This window comes from Musca autumnalis, unplaced genomic scaffold (genome assembly GCF_047663935.1).
Source record: "Musca autumnalis isolate F117 unplaced genomic scaffold, ASM4766393v1 scaffold_4, whole genome shotgun sequence".
Classification (NCBI taxonomy): domain Eukaryota; kingdom Metazoa; phylum Arthropoda; class Insecta; order Diptera; family Muscidae; genus Musca; species Musca autumnalis.
The window spans coordinates 57,963,457-57,987,674 of NW_027411977.1; the positions used below are offsets into that span (position 1 = coordinate 57,963,457).

The 24,218-nt window shown below is 35.8% G+C and overlaps 1 protein-coding gene across 2 annotated transcripts in view; it reads right to left on the reverse strand.

The window, feature by feature from the left end:
* Positions 1-24,218, reverse strand: part of LOC141402038 (zwei Ig domain protein zig-8-like) — a 53,464-nt gene that overhangs the window by 13,955 nt on the left and 15,291 nt on the right. The window lies entirely within an intron of this gene.

Genomic DNA, 24,218 nt, shown 5'->3' on the forward strand with positions numbered 1-24,218 from the left:
TATCAGACCGATGTAGCTATAATTTGACATTTAGGGTCCTTAAGTATTAATAAACTTATATATTAGAAGTTGTGGACATAGGTCCTCGTTTTGGTATAGCCCACATATAACGGTACCCCCCGATTTACGGTATTTTGACGTTTTTAGCTACATTTTTAGACCGATTTAGCTATAATTTGACATTTAGGGTTCTTAAATGTCAATAAACTTATATAACTAGTGGACATAGGTCCATGTTTTGGAATAGCTCCCATATAACGTTACCGCCCGATTTCAGGTATTTTGAGAATTTTACCAACAAGTTTTAACCGAATTATCTGTAATTTGAACATTTGACATTTGAAATTCTTAGTGGTCACCACACCTCTCCACCAAAAATTGCCAAGAAAGCCCCCATATAACGGTACCTCCCGATTTTCAGTAATTTGATGATTTTAGCAACAATATTAAACCGAACTAGCAGTAATTTGACATTTGAAGTTCTTAGTGGTCACAACACCTCTCCATCAAAAATTGTCAACATTGGTCCATGTTCGGATATAGCTCCCATGTAACGGTACCTCCCAATTTTCAGTAATTTGGCAATTTTAGCTACAATTTTTAACAGAACTAACTGTAATTTGACATTTGAAGGTTGTAGTGGTCACCACACATCTGCATCAACAATTTTCAACATAGCCCCAATATAACGATACTTCCCGATTTTCGGTACTTTGAGGATTTAACTTAAAATGTTTAACCGAACGTAGGTCCATGTTTTTGTATAGCCCCAAAACAAACCTCCCGATTTTCCGTACCTTAGCTTTATTTTTTGGACGAACTTTCTGTAATTTGAAATTTAAAAGTCAACAAAAATTCTGCAACAAAAATTGTTCATTTAAGTTCATATTTTCGTATAGCCCAGATACCTCCGAACTAGCTGTTAATGACATTTGAAGTTCCCACGTTATGTACCGATTTTCGATATTTTGAGGATTCGAGCTAAATTTTTTAACCGAATTAGGAGTTATTTGACATTAAAAGCTCCCATCATAAACTGTCAACATAGGCCCATGTTTTATTATAACCCCTATATAACAGTACCTCCCAATTTCTAGCCCACCAAAAATTGTCAACAGTTAGATATAGGCACCATAAAAAGGGCCTCCCGAATGAAGCATTTTATGTACATTATCTGACATTTTAACGTACTCACTTAAAGTTGGGGACAGGAATGAATATTTTATGGTGGAGGGTATGAAAAGTTCGGCCCGGCCGAACTTAATGCTTTTTTACTTGTCATATCAATTAAAATGTGTATGCTATTCAATAAATTTATATATTGTTTCCAGTGAAATCACTGATGACCGCACATCCTTTGACACAATTGACACGAATAACATTTCACATTTGGGTGCCACCGTGGTGCAATGGTATGCACGCCCGCCTTGCACGCAGAAGGTCGGGGGTTCGATTCCCCGGCTAAGCAACATCAAACATTTTTCAACGGTGGCAAAATACCCCTCAGTAATGTTGGCGACATTTCCTGAGTATTTCAGCCTTGAAAAACTTCTCCATAAAGTGGTGTCATAAGACACGCCGTTCGGACTCGGCGATAAACAGTAGGTCCCATATCATTGAGCTAAATATGAACCGGGGTGCACTCATTGATATGAGAGAAGTCTCCCTTGTCCTGTATGGGATGTTGTGGAACAATGTTGTGTGTTACATTTCAAGCAATGAATGCTACCTGACAACAGTGCCACAACGTTTTTTCATTAATTGGTGAACATTCTGATTACTCCAATATTGTTGTTATTGTTATTATTTTTGAAATGAAAATTATGGACATTTCGTGTCGGGCTTTCTACCATAACCGAAAACACTATACATGATTTCTGGGTTACTCAACAAAATATCGTGTTTTATTGCCAATTAAAATGATATCACTTTTCATAGGTCACTTAACGCGCATTTATGGCCATTTGTCACGAAATTGACAATAAAAAATAATCAATTTAATGCTTAGCTCTCTAACGGCGGGGCAAAAAAAAAATAGACTTTGTGGTTTATCAGTTTGAATCAATCCATTAATTTAATAGTTGTCACACATTGAATGAATTATGACAAAACATACATACATACACATAAACGAGTTAATGGAATAGCATAAACCAGGAAAATTAGGGACTTGTATTTTGGTCATAATATTACTTTTATACTCTTCACCATGGGAGAAATGAAAGGAATGACATAAAAACGTGGCATTTAACCCGTATATCAAATATTTACAAAGAAAAACTTTTTGAGATATACATACTCCATATTATATTGGAGGACATAGAAAGAAGTATGAAAGCGTCAGTCGGTTTTGCCTACAGAAGTATACATCTACCCTAATATAATCTCTATAGATAAAAATCAAATGTCGTTCGTTGGTAATTGCATCAGTTGAAAACAGCTGTACCGATTTGGATAATTTTTTTTAAATGTTCGCTATTTGGATGTTATGGAAAAAAGATTTGACCACTCCCACTTTTACGCTCATTTTTTCCAATTAAAATTTTCCGCAAAAACTACTGTTAATTTTCCTGAAATTAAAATTTTTTGGCGAGCAAAACTACGATTTTTGGTATAGAGGTTAAGGAAAAAATTCGGATTTCAAATCTGTTCGCGTTCACAAAATTGGCCGATGCGCGCAAAAGTTAAAGCGGTTTTTATTCTCTAAAAAAAAAAAGAATATTTAAAAAAAAATTTTCTGGTATTGAGAAAATGTATACATATATCAGTAACAGTATTTGACATCCATCTGTAGATGCACCATAATTTCTAAAATTTGTTTTTATTTTCGCGCAAAACCAAAAAAATATAAAACTTTGGGAGAAAATCTAAATTATACTACCTTAGAGTCCGTATAAGCCTCTAAAAAATAAATTAAAATACCTACAGAATCTAGACAACGCGTAAAAAATATGAAACCAAAATTATAAACATTGGCTTTATAAATTGCATCTTATAGCAACAACAAAAGAGAAAAAAATGTATTGTTAAATTATTATTCCAAATATATTTTTTGGTTCGATTAGAAAAAACAAGTAAAAAAGTATCAGTCGGCTTTGCCGACAGAGATATACCCTCAGCCTGTTTGGATTGAAATATTTTTCCCCCAAAAAAAAACTTATGTATTTAGGGGGTTTTCAAAATTTTGGAAGTATTAACCGACAAAAGTATGGATAGGATTTGCGGGGATATCGATAGATAGGACTTTTTTTATCACAGGGCCACTAGGAAAACCTTTGATAAAAATTGCCAAAGGATTCTCGAACAGACCCTTAACCACACAAAGTGTTGAACATTCGTGTGGATGATACCACAAGGATTGGACAGATAGGGTCCAAATTTGAACATAAACTAAGTTTCGACAATATTAGAGACCCAAAGTTTGGACCAAATCGGTTGCTATGTCTATGAGATATCGCGCGTACCATTTTAGCGAATATTTTCGAACTTTTGTGGGGGAGGTACCGGAAGGAGTGGACCTATAAGCACCACCTTCGAATTTCATCTATTATTCGAAGAAATATTACAATATCCAAAGTGTGGAAGAACGCTGTATTCGGTTCGAGCTCTTCAGCCACTACATATGGTGCCATAGGAGTTTTACAACTTTCGGGCTGTTTTCTCAAGAAGTATTGACTTGCTACTGAAAAAACTTTTACTGTCTTAATTGAGGCAGCGAATGCAAGTTGCTTCAACAAAAGTCAAAGTGATTCGAGAGCAGGTCTTAAATTGAATTTAGGCAAAATTTTGTGTGGGAGGTACCCGAAGGAGTGGAAAAATTTAGTACATATTCGACCCTGATCTAATATATTAGGATGTGTAAAGTATGGACCAAATCGGTCACTCCCATCAAGCGTTATCTTGCGCACAGTTTTTCCGAACATTTTTTAACTTTTGTGGGGGAGGTTCCTGTAGGCGTGGACCGATATGGCTTTTCTTCGAACATAAACTAAGTTTGCTCAAAATATTACGAAGGGCACATTTTGGACCGAATCGGCAGATCCGTTCGAGAGTTATCTTGTGCTCCAACCACTACACACGGTGTCATAGGGTTTTTTTTGTACCTTTAAGGATATTTTCTCAGGAAGTACGGACTTGCCCCTGATGAAACTTGTACCGTCGTATGGGGGCAGTGAATACAGGTTGCTACAACAAAAATCAAAGCGATTCGAGACCAGGTTCTTAACTGAACTTTTCCAAAATTTTGTGTAGAAGGTACCCGAAGGAGTGGTCCGATTGAGTCCATATTGCAACCAAATCTAAGTCTGGTAAAAATTTTACGATGTGCAAAGTATGGACCAAATCGGTTACTCCCTTCAAGAGTTATCGGGCGCACAAATTTTCCGAACATTTTCGAATTTGGATTTTCTTCGACCTTTTGTTGATATTAAATAAAGAGACGAGTGTTTTTTGAGCTTAAGGTCTTTATTGGGATGTAATTTATTTTTTGTTGTCACCAATATTTCGCAATAGTTTACATTGCATCTTCAGGGTACATCTACAAAAAGAATGTATTATGTTTATTGTATCACAGCATAGGCTTAAAATTAGTAAAAACAGACACATCAAAAACACACATATAGATCGCTTACATTATACAAATGTTTCTAAAAAACTAGTGTCAAGTTTACTTAAATCTACGATAGAATAGACTATCATCGTCGGATGTAAATATTGCACTGAGTTATTTAGTATTGCACGATCTATTTCTTACTGCTACCGCCATCTCATACAGAAGAAATAGATCGTGCAATACTAAATAACTCAGTGCAATATTTACATCCGACGATGATAGTCTATTCTATCGTAGATTTAAGTAAACTTGACACTAGTTTTTTAGAAACATTTGTATAATGTAAGCGATCTATATGTGTGTTTTTGATGTGTCTGTTTTTACTAATTTTAAGCCTATGCTGTGATACAATAAACATAATACATTCTTTTTGTAGATGTACCCTGAAGATGCAATGTAAACTATTGCGAAATATTGGTGACAACAAAAAATAAATTACATCCCAATAAAGACCTTAAGCTCAAAAAACACTCGTCTCTTTATTTAACATTTTCGAACTTTTGTGGGGGAGGTACCGGAAGGAGTGGACCGATATAACCCATCTTCGAACCTATACTATGTTTGGACAAAATATTGCGGAAGCCAAATTTTGGACTAAATCGGTTCATCTGTTCGAGAGTTATCGTGTGCAACAGCTAGCCAGACAGACAGAAAGACGGACGGACATTGCTAAATCGACTCCAATTTGTCTGAAACACATTTCGTCCAAACATACTTCGACGAGGCACATTTTGCCCGTATGAAAGTGTATATACCCCCGTTAGCATAAATGCTGAGGGTATACATTTGCTACATTTGAAATAATGAACGAATTTATCGGTTTGAACATTTACGAATTCATCTTGAATCTAAGTACTTCTTTGGGGCATAAAGACTCGACCACGCCTACTTTTTTTAAATATGTTATATCTCCAAAACTACTGAACCGATTTCCAAATTTGCAGCAAATGCTCAAGGTTAGCCAGGGTAATGAGTTTCGGAGGAGGTGACGTATGTACCTTCCCCACGCCTTTCTTTTAAACGCTATATGTATATGCCAAAGTTATGATTATATACAATTTATAGACAAGTGGTTGTGTCACCGACCCTAGTTACATATTTGGAGACAAAATACCGGACCACGCCTACTTTGAAATTTGGAAAATGTGATGTAATTATTCGTAATTGGTAGAAAAAAAAATTGTGTGAGTTCTGTAAAAAAAATCGGGAACATGTGTAACTTATATCCAAATCAAAATACACACATAGTAGCCCAATTCATTACAATATGATTTTGAAACAGATCGGACATAAAATGCATGCATATAAATGGCGGCTATATCCAAATCTGAGCCGATTTCTGTGAAAATAAGTAAACCTACTCAAGGGCCTAAGAAAATAACACATAGTAAACTAGAAGGCTATTCGATCAAAATTGACCGAGTTATAGCAAAATAGGAAAAGGTGTATATGGGAGATATATCCAAATCTGAATTGAAATGATCAAAGTTTTTCCAGGTCCAATTTGTACAACAAAGAACAGTACCAAATAGCTTTAAAAAGTACTAACACAAACAATAAGTTTTTCAGCAACACAAAATCAAAAATATCAAACGATGAAAAATCTAATTTAGTGTACAAGATAGAATGTGATGGAGACAAGTCCAACATATGCCAAATGGTATATGTTGGCACATCAAAATCTAAATTAAAAACCAGACTCAGTGGCCACAAGTCTGATCAAAAGGCCAAAAACAAACCACTTGAACAAAAAACTGCTTTGGCAGCACATTGTTCCAAAACAGGGCACACTCCAAATTTTAAGGACGTCAAAATCTTGACTCAGGAGGACAATTATAAACGTCGATATATATTGGAAATGCTCCATATAATAAATACGCCCACAGAAAAAAGAATAAACTATAAGTCAGACACAGAACACTGTGCACAAATTTATCGAAACGTCATCCAAAAACATCAGAAAAATGAGAAAAACTTCAGTTCAACACCACCAGTCACATAGGATGAAAGTTGTTGTTAGTTGAATAAAAACCAAAAAGTAAATATTGTTTTGTAATTTTGTTATTAATTTATATAATTAATATTCTTGTTTTTATCTTAATCAAAAAAGATCCCTGATGATGGTCGTCGAAGACGTCCGAAATATTGGAAATAAACAGAGTAAATAAAAGCAAATAGAATTTTGTTTTATTGAAAAGAGGACCTAAAGCCGAACAAAAAGTACAAAAATAATAAGTTGAAAATTTTCATTACGACGCCATCATAAGCACTTGTGCAAAAACTCATAAACCTAAGTAAAATCCTTCTATTTTTGTCCACTTTTGTATGGAAGCGGCAACAGTGTGCGTCGCACGAACAACGATCTTTACCGGCTATGCAGCGACATCAGTATATTTAAACTCATCGAATAACAACGATTGCATTGCTTAGGCAATGATATAAGCCAGGTCGATGAAAAACACACGAAAAAGCCGTATAAGTACGGACCGTTTGGTGTTACAGGCAGAACGGGAAGGACAAGGATCCGATGGAGTAAACAAGTGGAAAATTCATGATGTTCAAAATTGGAAATAAGCAGCAAATAGAGAGTAGCAGAAATGTATTCCTAGTTCGGCATGTTGTACGATTTTTTCTTGATCTTCGAACTTGACCTATGCTTCGAAGAAAAATTGTGATTTGCAAGTTTCCACCAGATTAGCATCTCCCTTCCAGACTTCTCGTGTTCACCAGCCAACCAAACAGACAAAAGCACATAAGGAAAAGGATCGGTATATCACCATACATTAAAACACTTATTTACATTTAATCCAACGATTATGGCAACCGATATTATCACCGTGGCGAAAAATTGATTGAAAACAAAATATTTTCGTATTTCAATTGCCAGAAAGAAAAAAAACACATAAAAGCAACATTTATAAAAGCTCTCATTCTCTCTGTGTGTTCATAGAATCTTCAATCGATTGCAATTTTAAGCAGACGCTCAATTATTATGCAAATTTTATGCAAAGTGTCAGTTCTTTTTAGCAGCATGAACGAGCACTTGAACACAGAAGTGACCATGTGCTATTTGCCCAGCATAATGGAAATTTCATATCTAAGCAGTATCGTCGTCGTCGTAAATCATAGAGCATGGAAGATATTTTGCAACACTACGAGTATGTTAATGTACATATAAAACAACTTTGGAACGGACCGACAGACCGACCGACCGAAGGAATGCATTTACCCTCCTGGCGCATTCAAATCGATTGCGCAAAAAGCGAATAAAAAATCTTTCCATGTGGATGGGTAATGTGAATGAAATGCATACATATGCATTTTATCACCCCCAACTTCACACATACACGCACATCCCCGTATTGCCTGCCTCTCATATCTCTGGCTAACAACGAGCTAATGGCATACATTAATTCCAACATGTTTTTCCGTATTGTATTGATTTCCATTCAAGTCCACTCACTATACGAGTATGTGGATGGAGTATGAAATGCATGGATTTGATAGAGTTGAACCATTATTTATGGCTGGCCCATGATGATGTTGATGCCAATGATGAGTGGGCAAAAGTTTCTTAAAAATTTCCAATTTCCTTTGAATTATCATTTGACATGCCGAGGTTTTGGTTGCTCTGGTAGATCAGTCGTTCACTGCTATACTGATTGATGACCATACACATTCCATAATTGACTGGAAATGGTGAGTATGGTGGTGTATGTGGTGGTATGTGGTGGTATGTGGTGGTACCTTTAGACATTACCCTGTAGGAAGCATGGGGTCATGTGTCGACATGTCACCATTTTGTCTACTATTATGGTGACAAGGTCAACACTTTTTCAACATGTTGTCAACAGTTGAGACTTTTACCTTAATAAGAAGAAGCATTGTTTACATTGACAGTCTTACGTTTATTATGCTAACGAGGCTATATACACTTTCATACGGGCAAAATGTGCCTCATCAAAATAATGGGGTCTAACACCAAGTATGTTTGGACGAAATCCGTTTCAGACAATTTGGAGTTAATTTAGCCATGCCCGTTCGTCTGCCTATCTGTCTGGATGCCTGGAGTGCACTATGACTCTCGAACTTTATTTAAGTCCTAAGATGGGTTATGTCGGTACACTCCTTCCGGTACCTCCCACACAAAACTTCGAAAATGTTCGGAAATTTAGAGCACACGATAACTCTTGAAGGGAGTAACCGATTTAGTCTATACTTTGCACGTCGTGAAATTTCTGCCAGACTTCGATGAGGTTGCAATATGGTCGTAAACGGTCCACTCCTTCGGATACTTCCCATAAACAATTTCGGAAAAGTTAAGTTTAGGACCTGGTCTCGAATCGCTTTAATTTTTGTTGTAACAACTTGTATTCACTGGCTCCTATGCAAAAAACAAGGTTCAATAACCCCTATGACACCATGTGTAGTGGTTGGAGCGCAAGATAACTCTCGAACGGTCCAAAATTTGGCCTTCGTAATATTTGACGAAGCTTAGTTTAAGTTCGAAGATAAGCCATATCGGTCCACTCCTTCAGGTACCTCCCCCACAAAGGTTCAAAAATGTTAGGAAACATTGTGCGGACGATAACCCTAAAGGGAGTGACCGATTTGGTCCATACTTTACACATCCTAATACATGTATCATATATAGATCAGGTTCAAATATGGACTATATGTCAACTCCTTTGGGTACCTCCCACACAATATTTCGGATAAGTCCACTTCAATACTTGCTCTCGAATCACTTTAATTTTTTTGGAGCAACATACATTCGCTACTTCAATTATGAACGTTTTTTTTTTTCTGGGTCATACCGTACTTTTTGAGAAAACAGCCCGAAAGGTGTAAGAAACCACTTGGGAACTATATATAGCGGCTGGAGTGCACGATACCTCTCCAACTGATCAACTTTTGGTAGTTCCCCCAATATTTAGAGGAGTTTAGGGTCTCTTCGAAGATCTTTTGGAATTGTATACGGTCCTGTTTACAACGACATTTTGTTTTCCGTGTGCAAGTCCATGCTTCCTGGCATGCTGGTCTAAAAGTTATACGATGACCAACTGCAAAGACTAGTGGGCGCGATATCTGTCGAAAAATATGACTCCCAAAATAAGAGCCAATTCCATAATGGACTATGTCGGTTCATTCCTTCAAGTACCAGATAAAATTTTACCTCCAACAAAGACTACATACCAAATTTCAGTAATTTTGGTAAAACAATGTGGCTAACCTTCAAAATACTGAAATTCGGGAGGTACCGTTTAAACACCTGCATGGATACAACTGAATATATCAGTTCCGACATTTTTCAACATTGAGTGAGTATGGATATGTAGAATGTAGTTTCAGTTACAAGTTGATACTGATACTTTTTCAAACAGGTATGATATGAGTTGGTATAGACAGAAAAAAAGGAACATATTTGTTTATATCTGGTTTGTACAAACTGATATAAATGGATATTGGTGTGATACAATAAGTATTTATTGTATTTAGCCCAAACAAAATAGGAATTGAAATAGAAAAATTCCCACAAAGCTGAATTTTGGTGGAAATGTCATTACAAATGAGGTCCTAAAAATCTCTGTTGATCCCATGCGTGCAAAGAAACTTATTCATGGCCATAGGTCATATTTTTGGGTTTTTTTATATATCTCAAAAACTGTGAGCCTTACCAAAAAGTGACTAAAGCAAAAGACAACAACCGTAAAATTCTCTATAAGATATCGCGTTCCTAAAAGTCACATAATAATGATATGCACATATAAAGCACCTATAACTTATTTGACCCCAAAGTCAGGATACAAAATCTGCTTAGACATGGTGCTACTGGACCGAGTACTACAAACCAAATCAAAAATGTGAATTTCGAATTTCTTCAGAATCATTCCATGGAACAATAACAAATTCTGCATTATGAAAACCATTAGGAAAAACAAAATCGTTTAATTTGTTATGGAGGGTATATTATGTTTGTCATTCTGTTTGTAACTCCTCGAAATAATAATTTAAGATCATATAAAGTGTATATGTTCTTTATCAGCCTGCTTCTACAGCCCCATGACTGTACTTCTGTGTAAATGACTTTACTGTCCGAAGTATGTAGGTGGATAATACTTCGGTAAATGTATTGTAGGTCCATTCAGCTTACAAAGTGACGCGTCGTTTTAAGGGCTTTTGAAGGTATTATTCTCTTAAGGTCAATCTCCGACCAGAACAACAACATTTTCGGCGGTGGTGGCCTGAGTATTTCAGCCCTGAAAACTTATTTACAAGTTGTGTCGTAAGATGCTCCGTTTGGGCTCGGACTTGATATGGAAGAAGTATCCCTTTTCCCTTCCATGAAAACTTATTTACAAGTTGTGTCGTAAGATACTCCGTTCGGCGATAAAAGTAGGTGCCATTGTCCCAATATAAATCGCTGTGCACTCATTGATATGGAAGAAGTATGCCTTCTCCCTTCCGGGATGTTGTAGGCACATATAATATGTAAGTATTTGTTTAAACTAATAATAGGAAAGCAAATATGTTACTCTCTCTATCTTTCTCTCTTTTTAATCAGTACCACGCCAATTTAAAAATGTAACAAGCTAACACTTCCCTGCGGGAAATAAACTAGTTTAAAGGTATTTTAAACCAAGTTTTGAAATAACCACAAAAAACGCTTCAATATAACAAAACTATTTGCAATAAATATTTGGAATATAATAAAACTATTTTTGATAAATATTCGCGTTTTCATTATTAGGTCGGAAACTTTTCTAGTAGCCCTCGTACATTCCACTCACTGAACCCAGAAAAACATTCGAATTGATGCGTTCAGTTATAACACTTCATGTCTTTAATATTTATTTATCCCCTAAATAATAAAAATGTTTAAAATGTTATTTTTTATGAAATTTTGCTTAGAAGTAATTCACACAAACCTGTTACACCTATAGTATCTGTTGGTATCTGTAGTATTTGAAAAATATCTGTTGTACAACAGATACTTGAGAACGAAAAAACAAATAAAGTTCTCACTCGTTCATATACAACACAGAACTGTTTCTAACAGTTATGTTATTGTGAGTATACACAACCCAAACAATATCATAACTGTTACACTCATTCCCACATTTATATCATATTATATCTGTTATGTATATGATATATCTGTTTTGTTGATATAAACAGTTATACCATTGCACGTGTTTAGTACCGTTCTACAGAACATCGATCTATACCGAAAAATTTTTGACGAAAAGTTTTTCTGTAGCATATTTCAGTAAGATATTGTGGCTAAAACCTTCAAAATTTCAGTCATTTCGGTGGGATATTGACATCACAACCTTCAGAATTACAAAAATTGCGATGTACCGTTCTATGGGGCTTTATGAAGACGTGGACTTATACCAACAAATTTAGAGGGGAAAGTTAAATAACCCCAACAGAGACTAAGTATCAAATTTCAGCCATTTCGATTGATTATGGTGGCCACACTCCTCAAAATACCGAAAATCGGGAGGTATTGTTCTATGGGGACTATATTAAGGCGTGGACCTATACAGGAACATTTCTGGGAAAAAGTTGTATACCCCCAACGAACACTAATGAATACTGAGGGCACAACCTTCAAAAAAAAAAAAAAAATCGGGAGGTATTGTTTTATAGGGGCTATATGAAGGCGTGGAACTACACCGACAAGTTTCATATGGAAAATTTTATACCCCCAACGAAGACCACATACCAACTTTTAGCCATTTCGGTGGATTAAATACCGAAAATCGGGAGGTACCGTTCTAGGGGCTATACAAAGGCGTGGACCTGATTTCACAACCTTCAAAATACCGAAAATCTGGAGGTACCCTTCTATGGGGGCTATACAAAGACGTGGACTTAGGTGGAAAGTCGTATACCACCAACTAAGACTAAATTCCAAATTTCAGCCATTTCGGTGTGATAATGAAGCTAAAATCTCCGAAAAACCGTTCAATGGGGGCTATATCAAAACGTGAACCGATACAGCCCATTTGCAATACCATACATCCTATGAGTAATAGAAACTTTTATACCAAATTATAAAGCTCTGTCTTAAAAACTGCGAGCTGTATCTTGATTTCAACAGATGGACAGACGGACGGACAGACGGACATGGTTATATCGATATTAGAATTTTACCCTGATCAAGAGTATACATACTTTATTGAGTATACATACATATTATGGTGGAGGGAATAATAACTTCATAAAAAATATAAACAGAGTTAAAAAAAAACTTTTTCTTGCTTTAAAGAAGATGTATTTTGAAATGAATGAATTGGTTAATATTTTGCAAAATAGAATAGACATTAGGGGTATACCATGTGCGGAATATAACGAAAACGCGTGTTTTAGGTTGATTCGGTGAAAAAATTTTCCGCACCGACTGCGATTACTAAAGCCCCTTTGATATTTATACCCTACACCGCTTTGTGTAAAGGGTATTATAAGTTTGTTTTGGTAAAAATACATTTAACACCGCGAAATATTCGTCGGAGGCCCCCCAATGTGGTATTCCAATCTTCATATCTCGACGAGATAAAGCGATTTTGAGATGTTTGTCCGTCCGTCTGTCCATTATAAATTGTAATCAAACTTCTGGCCTCAATCATGGACCGATCGTCACGAAATTTAGCATGGAGGTCGGGTTCAGCCCAGAATAGATACCTATTTTTGTTGGAGATGATCGTGAAATATTTAGCGGGTGAAATAGACCAAAAACATAATTTTTATCCAATTTTGTAGCGGCTATGTAGGTCGCAATAATAGTCCGATCAACGCGAAATTTTAAATATGGTTAGAGTGTATGACAAAGAAGTAGCGTGCAATTCGAGATACCGATCAGATAATATTAAGAGGGTTAAATGAACCAGAACTTTTGTGTGAAAATTGTGAAAATTTTTAATAAACAGCTTATATCTTTGTTCCTAAAAGACCCATTCTTCCCTCGTGAGTTATATTTGGAAGATCATCTCTTGACCTTTGCATTGATGTCGATTACGTTACTGTAGGTGATCAGATAACAGAGCTGCAGCCTAATATATCCAGTTTTTTGTTTATAATGTAGTAATTAAGAGGTCGCAATTATAGCTCAATAGTCACGAAATTTTGCACGAGGTAAGAGTTTAGGTAGAAGAAAATGCCTATAATTTTGCATGATGATCTGATATTATTTAGAGGGTGACATAGACCATTACTTTTGTATGAAAAATATATAAATTTTATTTTTGGTCCATATTTTAATTCCTGGAGGGCATATACCGGCAGACTAGGGTACATATGGAATAATAACTACTGGCCTTTCCTCTGATGCAAATTGCTATAATGTGTCTGCTAGATAACCGGCCTACTGCCTAATATATAATGGGTTTTGTGTAGAGAACCAATTTCCTTTCTATCATAACAAAGAAATTTTCAGTTCACTTGTCAAGTTGGATATTTTATACAAATATTGCAACATGGGGTCGCCTCGCCTCCTATTTTATACCTCAGGATTTAGGGTAAAGGGGATACAAACAAAATACCACCAAAGATGTGTCTCATCGAAATATTGGTTTTAGACCCCAAGTATGTTTGGACGAAATTCGTTTCAGACAATTTGGAGTCTATTTAGCGCTGTCCGTTCATCTGTTTTTCCTAATGTCTAGGTGGCTGGTGCACACGATAACTGTCGAACGGATCTACCGATTAGAACCAAATTTTATAAATCGTAATATTTTGCCCAAACTTTGTTTAAGTTCGAATGTGGGCTATGTCGGTCCACACCTACCACAAAAAAGTTCAAATAAGTTTTTTCGAAAACTTGTGTGAACGAAGCGAAGTGAGCAATCGATTCGCTCCAAACTTTCCATATCAAGATATAGATCGGATTTTTCAGCAGATTGTACTTGCGCCGCAAGTCCGCAAGATAACTTTCAAGGGGATTTTCTGATTGGTCGACACTTTACACATCGTATTATTTCATCCAGTCATGTGTCAGGTTGGAATATGGACTATATCGGTCCGTCCTTTGAGTACCTCCCACACAAAATTTGGGAAAAGTGCAGTTTGAGGACCCGTATCGGATCTTTTTGTTTATTTTTTCACGTTCTCTATTCTGGACCTTTTTTTGGGGTAAGTCATACTTCCTGAGATAATAGTCCAGAAGTTCCAAAAACCTCTGCCGGCTCCAAATAAAAGTACAAATCTGAAAAAATAATTCTCAAAGTTTTCCAAAACTCAGAAGTTAGCTTACTGAAATTGGTTTGGTATAGCCCCATATTACGATACCTACAGATTCCACGTATTTTGAAGCAAACTCGTGTAACAATATATATTAGGCCGGGGCGATTTGAAAACCTTAATGGGCCCTTCGCGTTTCTGATTCCTGGGGTTGAACTGAGCAAAAAAGTCCACTGGACCATTTGTCTACGATGAAAATCGAGCCTCCCGATTTTGACTTTAAGTTTTTTATTGACGTTTTTTGGATATTTTGGCATATAACAGCCAAACCATTGAGATTTTCGATCCAACACAAAGACAAACATTGTAGCCAAGCCAGTAATTGAAAACTCTCTAATACATCGCAAAAGCATTGGAACGCTCTTTCAGGCAGTTTTGGCCCTAAGAATGTGCAAACCTTTCGGAAAATGTCGATAAATGACATTGTGCTACAAAATTTGACCCGAAAAATATTCAAGTGTTCTGATGCAAAATTATATCGTGTTGGGATCCATGGACAACGACAATGCCTTTATTTCGTTTGGGTCACTTCGTTTTATTTTTTTATAACGGTAAAAGTAGTGAAAATCTGGGTTTCTTACATTTTCAAATTTAAACGGGCATATCTTATTTTTTCCACAACGGATTTCTTTTGATCCTTCTTCCTTTTAAAGGGGTGAATACTGTCTTTTGAATAAGCTATTATTCAAATCCGTTAACAAATGGCTAAGTTATAGTGGTTTATGTCTGAAAATCCCCACAAAAAACCTATAAAGGAATTTCTCATAATTTTCAAAATAAATATTGAACAAAACAAAAAAACATTATATTTTTGAAAATTATGAGAAATTCCTTTATAGGTTTTTTGTGGGGATTTTCAGACATAAACCACTATAACTTAGCCATTTGTTAACCGATTTAAAACAATAATAGCTTATTCAAAAGACAGTATTCACCCCTTTAAAAGGAAGAAGGATCAAAAGAAATCCGTTGTGGAAAAAAATAAGATATGCCCGTTTAAATTTGAAAATGTAAGAAACCCAGATTTTCACTACTTTTACCGTTATAAAAAAATAAAACGAAGTGACCCAAACGAAATAAAGGCATTGTCGTTGTCCATGGATCCCAACACGATATAATTTTGCATCAGAACACTTGAATATTTTTCGGGTCAAATTCTGTAGCACAATGTCATTTATCGACATTTTCCGAAAGGTTTGCACATTCTTAGGGCCAAAACTGCCTGAAAGAGCGTTCCAATGCTTTTGCGATGTATTAGAGAGTTTTCAATTACTGTCTTGGCTACAATCTTTGTCTTTATGTTGGATCGAAAATCCCAATGGTTTGGCTGTTATATGCCAAAATATCCAAAAAACGTCAATAAAAAACTTAAAGTCAAAATCGGGAGGCTCGATTTTCACGGTAGATATATGGTCCAGTGGACTTTTTTGCTCAATTCAATCCCAGGAATCAGAAACGCGAAGGGCTCATTAAGGTTTTTTTGCTTCCACACAAATCGCCCCACCCTAATATATATATATATATATATATATATATATATATATATATATATATATATATATATATATATATATATATATATATATTATACGGCAGAGGCTGAGGGTATATCACCATTAGCGAATATGAATAATTTTGGGATTTATAAATTTGCTTCCATGCTAACTTTTTTGAATTTCTATTCATTGTTAGCTATTTCTACCGGTATAAAATATAGTTTTGACATCACAATATATGGCCACAATGAACTATTTTCGAAGCATATGTGAGGTACAAGTGCCCAATTTTTGGGCGATAGATCTTCAATAAACTCACAATTTTCGGAAATATCAAACATCATAGATATAGCAAATTGCATTTTATATATATTTATTTATTTTATTTGTATTCCAAAATGGAACCTGATATTCAAAGACAATTAAAAGATGTAGCAGGAGGGCCTAATCAATGTGTATTTTCCAATTTTCGAATATTTTTTTTAGAAATGTACATCATCAATGGATTCATATTAAGTTTTAAGTTTTATCGACGAGTCCGAACGGCGTGTCCTAGGTTGTCACTTGTAGAGACGTTTTTCATGGCTGAAATACTCAGGAAATATCGCCAACATTACTGAGGGGTATTTTGGCACCGTTGACAATTTGATGGAAATCGAACCCGGACATTCAGCGTGCAAGGCGGTTGCACATAGCTAATTCCTTCAAGTTGTGGTGTAGGGTATCACATGGTCGACCACGTACGACTATAGCCTTTGCTTACTTGAAATTTGCTTTGTTTGAATAAATATTTGTAGAAAATAAATACAATTCTCACAGGAAAATTCGTAAAAACAGCCTGTAACTTTCGCGAATTCGTTGTAGATGACCACATATTTTTTTATCCGATAGGTACAATAAATTAAACATAAAATTCACGAGTTTATAAAGAAAGACAAAAAATTTGAATATTGTCAAAAGTGCATTTTATGCTCTGAAACATATCGATTTGATAAATAATTGGTCCAGAATGGTTCGACATTGATTTTAAATTAGATTAAAACTTTTAATAAGTTAATACGAAAAATGTATATATCATTATAACAAATAAAATTAAATAATGTATTACTGAACTACAATGCATTTGGTGCGGATACTTTTTTCGCGATAGAGAAAAAATGACACCGTATTTCACAGTAGGTTTTCATGCTCTACTCGGCTATGCGGTGGTATTTTTGATATTTGCAAAAATTGCAAAAAACTTATAACCCTAATAGACATAAACTTTGTTTAAGTTCGAAGGTAGGCTATGTCGGTCCACACCTACCCTAAAAAAGTTCAAATAAGTTTTTTCGAAAACTTATGTGAACGAAGCGAAGTGAGCAATCGATTTGCTCCAAACTTCACTGTAGGTTTTCATGCTCTAGACGGCTATGCGGTGGTATTTTTGATATTTGCAAAAATTGCAAAAAAAGTTATAACCCTAATAGACATATATCCCATATTTATGTTTCATTCAAAAAAGAAACCAGTATTAATTGTTTTATGAGTTAGGTTCATAGAATGAAAAAATCTGAACATTTTCGAACACTATTCATAAATGAATGCTTTTTTTTCTGTGTAGGAAATTACATGTGTTGTCCAGAGTTTGTCAGTAGTTATGCTGACAATGTCAGTAGTAAGTCAGTATATATTCACTATTGGCATTTCCTACAGGGCAGTTTCGTATGAATTTTGAACTGTGAAGATTACCTTTAAAAAAGGTTTGATCATTGCATAAATGATTCTTTAGAACTTCTATAATTAAAAAGTTTTCCTCGAAATTGTGAATTTGCAATTTAATTTGTCAAAGAGAAATAAATATTTTCGTAGAAATTATTAAATAGTTCATTTGTGTTTTCTGTGTAAAAGTCATCATCATATTTTTAGGAGATATTTTTCTCTTCTCAGTACAGAATTGTGGTATGCTTAAAATTTTAATGGAAGTTTTTGCATTTTTTACTTTTGAGGTAAAATCTACCACCTATATGAAGGGTTGGATTTAAATAAATGTGCTTACGTTTGATATGTATTTAAAACCAAGCATATCCGCCACTCAAAAGCTCAACTCTGAACTTATCAAATCCATTGGAAGGTATTGCTATATTGATTTCAATAAGACTATTATGATAAGCTGAATTTAATTCTATAGTGGAACTTCATATTATATAGTCTACATGATTTAGTTAATCGTATTAAATGAGGTATACGAAAGAAAACAAAATTTTTGAGTCATTCCTCTCTATAGATACCATAAAATTTAGATGGTTATAATTTAATGTTCTAAATATCGGGAGGCATGGACTAAAAATTTCCAAAGGTTCGTCGAACAGATCCTTAACCGAACTTAAACAAAAATGTTGAAAATTTGAATGGGTGCACTTTTGAATATTAACTAAGTTTGGACAAAATATTTCGAGATCCAAAGTTTGGACCAAATATGAGATATCGTGCGTACCATTATAGCGAATATTTTCGAACCTTTGTAGGGAATGTACCGGTAGGATTGAACCTATAAGCACCAAGTTCGAATTGCTTCTGGTATTCAAAGAAATATTACGATATGCAAAGTGTGGACCAACGCAGTATAAGGTTCGAGTGATGTCGTGCGCGCCAGCCACTACACATGCTGGACGTAAGGAGTTTTTACAGATTTGGGGTCATTTTCTCAAAAAGTATGGACTTGCCACTCAACAGACGTATACCATCATAATAGGGATCTTAAGCGCAACCTGTTGCAAGAAAAATCAAAACGATGCGAGAGGAGGTCCTAAACTGCATTTTTCCGAAAAATGTTTCATATTCCAACTTGATCTATATTTCGTACAAATATTACGATGTGCGAAGAAACACAAGTTGTTACAACAAAAATCAAAACGATTCTAGAAGAGTGTCTTAAACTGGACTTTTCCCGAAATTTTGTGTGGTAGGTACCCGTTAGAGTGGACAAATTTAGTCCATTCTAGCTTGATCTATGTATGCATGGTAGAAATATTACGACATGCGCTTAATTTTTCCGAAAAAATTTAAATTTTGTAGAGGAGGTACCCGAGTGGTGCACCGATATGGCCATCTTCGAACTTAAACTATGTTTGAACAACATACACATCGTTCGTTCTAGCCAGAGAGACGGGCGGATATTGCTAAATCGATTCCAAATTGGCTGAAACGGGGTTCGTTCGTGTCTAAAACATTATTTATACTAACGAGGGTATATACACTTTGATACGGCCAAAATGTGCCTCATCAAAATAATGGTATAAACACCCTAAGCATGTTTGGAACTTTCCGTTTCAGACAATTTGGAGTTGATTTAGCCATGTCCGTCTGTCTGGCTGATTTTATTAAATTTTGGCGTAGCATTATGTCCAAACTTAGTTTAAGCTCGAAGATGGGTTATATCGTTCCACTTTTTCCGGTACCTCCCCCACAAAAGCTCGAAAATGTTGGGAAATTTTTTGCGCACAATAACTCTTGAAAGGAGTAAACGATTTGTTCCATACTTTGCACATCGTGAAATTTTTACCAGACTTAGATTAGGTTCCAATATAGACTCAATCAGTTCACTCATTCGGGTATCTCCCACATAAAATTTCGGAAAAGTTCAGTTTAGGACCTGCTCTCGAATCGCTTTGTTTTTTGTTGTAACATCTTGTATTCACTGTCCCCTATACGACGGTCCATGTTTCGTCAGGGGCAAGTCCATACTTCCTGAGAAAATAGCCTGAAAGGTGCCAAAAATCCCTAGGACACCGTGTGTTGTTGTTGGAGCGAATGATAACTCTCGAACAGTGAGATTCGGTTCAAAATTTGGCCTTTGTAATAGTTTGTCCGAATTTAAGTTTAAGTTCGAATATAAGCCGTATCGCCCCACTCTTTCAGGTACCTCCCGCACAAAAGTTCAAAAATGTTCGGAGAAAGTTAAAAAATGTTCCGGTACCTCCCACACACAATTTCGGATAAGTTTACTTTAAGACCGTCTCCAAAATCACTTTGATTTTTGTTGAAGCAACTTGCATTCACTGCCTCAACTACGACGGTAAAGTTTTTTTCAGGGACAAGTCCATACTTCTTGAGTAATCAGCGCAAAAGATGTAAAAACCCCCTATGGCACCGTATGTAGTGGCTGGAGAGCCTGATAACTCTCGAACTGATCAACCGATTTGGTCTAAAATTTTACCTTCGTCATATTTTGTACAAACTTAGCATCAGTTCGAAGATGGGCTATACCGGTCCACAACTTCCGGTACCTCCCCCAATATTTAAAAAAGTCACTAAAATAGTGTGCACGATATCTCTTGAACGGGGCGACCAATTTGGTCCTCCTAATATTTGGAACTCCTAATATTTTGTCCAAATTTAGTTTAACTTCTAAAATGGTCGGTCCTCTCCTTGGGGTACGTCCCCCACAAAAGTTCAACATTTGGGTTTAAATACAGTATAGGGTCTGTTCGAAGGTCCTTTTTAAGCGATATTAAGTTTTTCGTGGATAAGTCCATGCTTTCTGGCATACTGGTTCAAAAGGTACACGATGAAATGACTAGTGGTCGAGATATCTATCGAAGATCCACTTGCATAATGAACCAGGTCGGAACTTTTGTATTGGGAAAGTCATGCCCGGTGAACTTTTGTATTGGAAAAGTCATGTCCGGTGAACTTTTGTATGGGAAAGTCATCTCCGGTGAACTTTTGTATTGGCAAAGTCATCTCCGGTGAATTTTTGTATGGGGAAAGTCATCTCCGCTGATCTTTTGTATTGGCAAAGTCATCTCCGGGAACTTTTGTATTGGAAAAGTCATGCCCGATGAACTTTTGTATTGGAAAAGTCATCTCCGGTGAACTTTTGTATGGGAAAAGTCATCTCCGGTGAACTTTTGTATTTGGAAAGTCATCTCCGGTGAACTTTTGTATTGGGAAAGTCATCTCCGGTGAACTTTTGTATGGGAAAAGTCATCTCCGGTGAACTTTTGTATTGGCAAAGTCATCTTCGGTGAACTTTTGTATTGGAAAAGTCATGCCCGGTGAACTTTTGTATTGGCAAAGTCATCTCCGGTGAACTTTTGTATGGGAAAAGTCATCTCCGGTGAACTTTTGTATGGGAAAAGTCATCTCCGGTGAACTTTTGTATTGGCAAACTCATCTCCGGAGAACTTTTGTATTGGAAAAGTCATGCCCGATGAACTTTCGTATTGGAAAAGTCATCTCCGGTGAACTTTTGTATGGGAAAAGTCATCTCCGGTGAACTTTTGTATTGGAAAAGTCATGCCCGATGAACTTTTGTATTGGAAAAGTCATCTCCGGTGAACTTTTGTATGGGAAAAGTCATCTCCGGTGAACTTTTGTATTGGGAAAGTCATCTCCGGTGAACTTTTGTATTGGGAAAGTCATCTCCGGTGAACTTTTGTATGGGAAAAGTCATCTCCGGTGAACTTTTGTATGGGAAAAGTCATCTCAGGTGAACTTTTGTATTGGCAAAGTCATCTCCGGTGAACTTTTGTATTGGGAAAGTCATGCCCGGTGAACTTTTGTATTGGAAAAGTCATCTCCGGTAAACTTTTGTATGGGAAAAGTCATATCCGGTGAACTTTTGTATTGGAAAAGTCATGCCCGATGAACTTTTGTATTGGAAAAGTCATCTCCGGTGAACTTTTGTATGGGAAAAGTCATCTCCGGTGAACTTTTGTATTGGGAAAGTCACCTCCGGTGAACTTTTGTATTGGGAAAGTCATCTCCGGTGAACTTTTGTATGGGAAAAGTCATCTCCGGTGAACTTTTGTATTGGCAAAGTCATCTCCGGTGAACTTTTGTATTGGGAAAGTCATGCCCGGTGAACTTTTGTATTGGCAAAGTCATCTCCGGTGAACTTTTGTATTGGGAAATTCATGCCCGGTGAATTTTTGACGGTATCCCTAATTTTTGGCCGGTTTAGTATCTTTGGACCAGAATCGGAGAAAAAAGTGTAAAAATTGAATATTTTCAAATGTTTTTTCTATTTTCACCTTTTAGAACCGTTCATAGACATTTCGCATGTTTCAGAAAGTTGTTCATTGATGTCTTTGTTACATTATTGCAGTTGGTTGTTTTCTTGAATATTGAACCGTTTAGTATCTGTGGATCAGAACCAGAGAACACAGGATAAAAATCCCATTTGCTTTGTTACTTTGACCTTTAAGAACCATCTATACAGAGTTCATATGTTCTAGAAAGATGTTTATTGGCATCTGAGGTACATTTTGTAGTTGGTTGTTTGCTACAAATTTGATCAAGTGATAGCTGCAAACCAAAAACCCGAGAAAATTTTTAAAAGAAATTTGACCTTGGCGATTTTGACCTTGCATGTGAAGTTTGATGGATTATATGTGTTCACAATTTGTGTTCTTTAAGACAAGATCTAAAACTTTGCCTCTGAGTTAAATTCAAAATTGCCAACGGTTTGGAAGATATAGTCTTCAAAAATGGCCCTTTTTACATCAAAGCCTCAAACCTTTGGAGACCTACAACCGGGAAAGTTGATGAGATAGGGAAAAACGGCGAGACACTTGTCTTCTATTTTTTGGTCTTCTATCACGCTGCGGTGTCAGAATATGGTTAATAAAACATGACTCAAAAAATTACACACAGTGTAAGGAGACGATACAGTCAGTGCATTGTTACAATTTGAACTTCTATATCTCAAAAACGGTAAACCGTACGAAAATACCATGTAGGTCAATCTTGAAGAGAATTTTCATAGTTACAAAGTTTTTCTTAACCTTATACCGATAGTGCATGCGGTTTCCAAGAAAATTTCTGAAAACCTAAAAAAAACCCTAAAAATGTCAACTTGAATCGCGATTTATTTCAAAAGCGCTCCGACGATCTTTATTGTTTTTGTTTTATTTTTCTCATGTATGAACATTGTAGTTTTAGAATCCGCAAAAACTTCCCAGGTGTAAGCACCTTCCATTTAAACTTGCTACAAGAGTAACAGCAAGTTCGAAAGGTCCGGTTTTTATTGTAAAATCATATTTTGAGTTTTAACATGACTATAATTGTTTCAATATTTCAATTTTTTTTTGTCGTTGCATAACGTTGGGTTCCATTTTTGATTACCGAAAACTTGTAAATAAGCCCTTGATAGTCCTTTCTACAATGTTAGCAGCTTATAAGACAAAAAATAACCAAAAACCCGCGCAATAAAATGGTTTTAGCAATAATTGCATCTTAAAATACCACTTTCCATCAGAAATATTACTTGTTTGTGCTTTATTTAAGTTTCTGCTTTTAAGCTAGCAATGTTGTAAGTTTGTCTGTCTGTTAACCATAGTGACACTTCCTAAGTTGTTATAATGTGCATCGTGACAAATGTCCATTAAATTGTGTTAAGCGACCCATGAAAAGTGATACCATTTTAAGTGTCAATAAAACACGATACTGTTGATTAACACAGAAATGGTGTAGTGGTCGGTGGTAACAAACGCGACACCAGTTGTCAATAATTTCCGTTTGAATAGTTTCGTTTCAAATATAATGATATTGGCAGTAATTAAATGTACGCTTAATGTATACCGTTTTTTCAGTCCCTTTACCGCATATCCCTTTAAATTGTCTTTGATATAGGTCATGCACAACAGAGAAATGCGCAAGTAGCTGATTTTGACACTCATAAGCCACATGCTAAAAAACAAGCACATGTGCGGCTTGCTACTCTAAAAAATAAATGGAAGTGTTGCTTGCCATTCTCAAAATATGTTCGAGTGTGGCTAGCCACTCACAAATATAAGTTATTTAAAAATGGATATTTTTTCACACTTGTGTATGCTTTGCCAAGTAGTTTTAAATACGCAATTACATTTTCTGTTTTACTT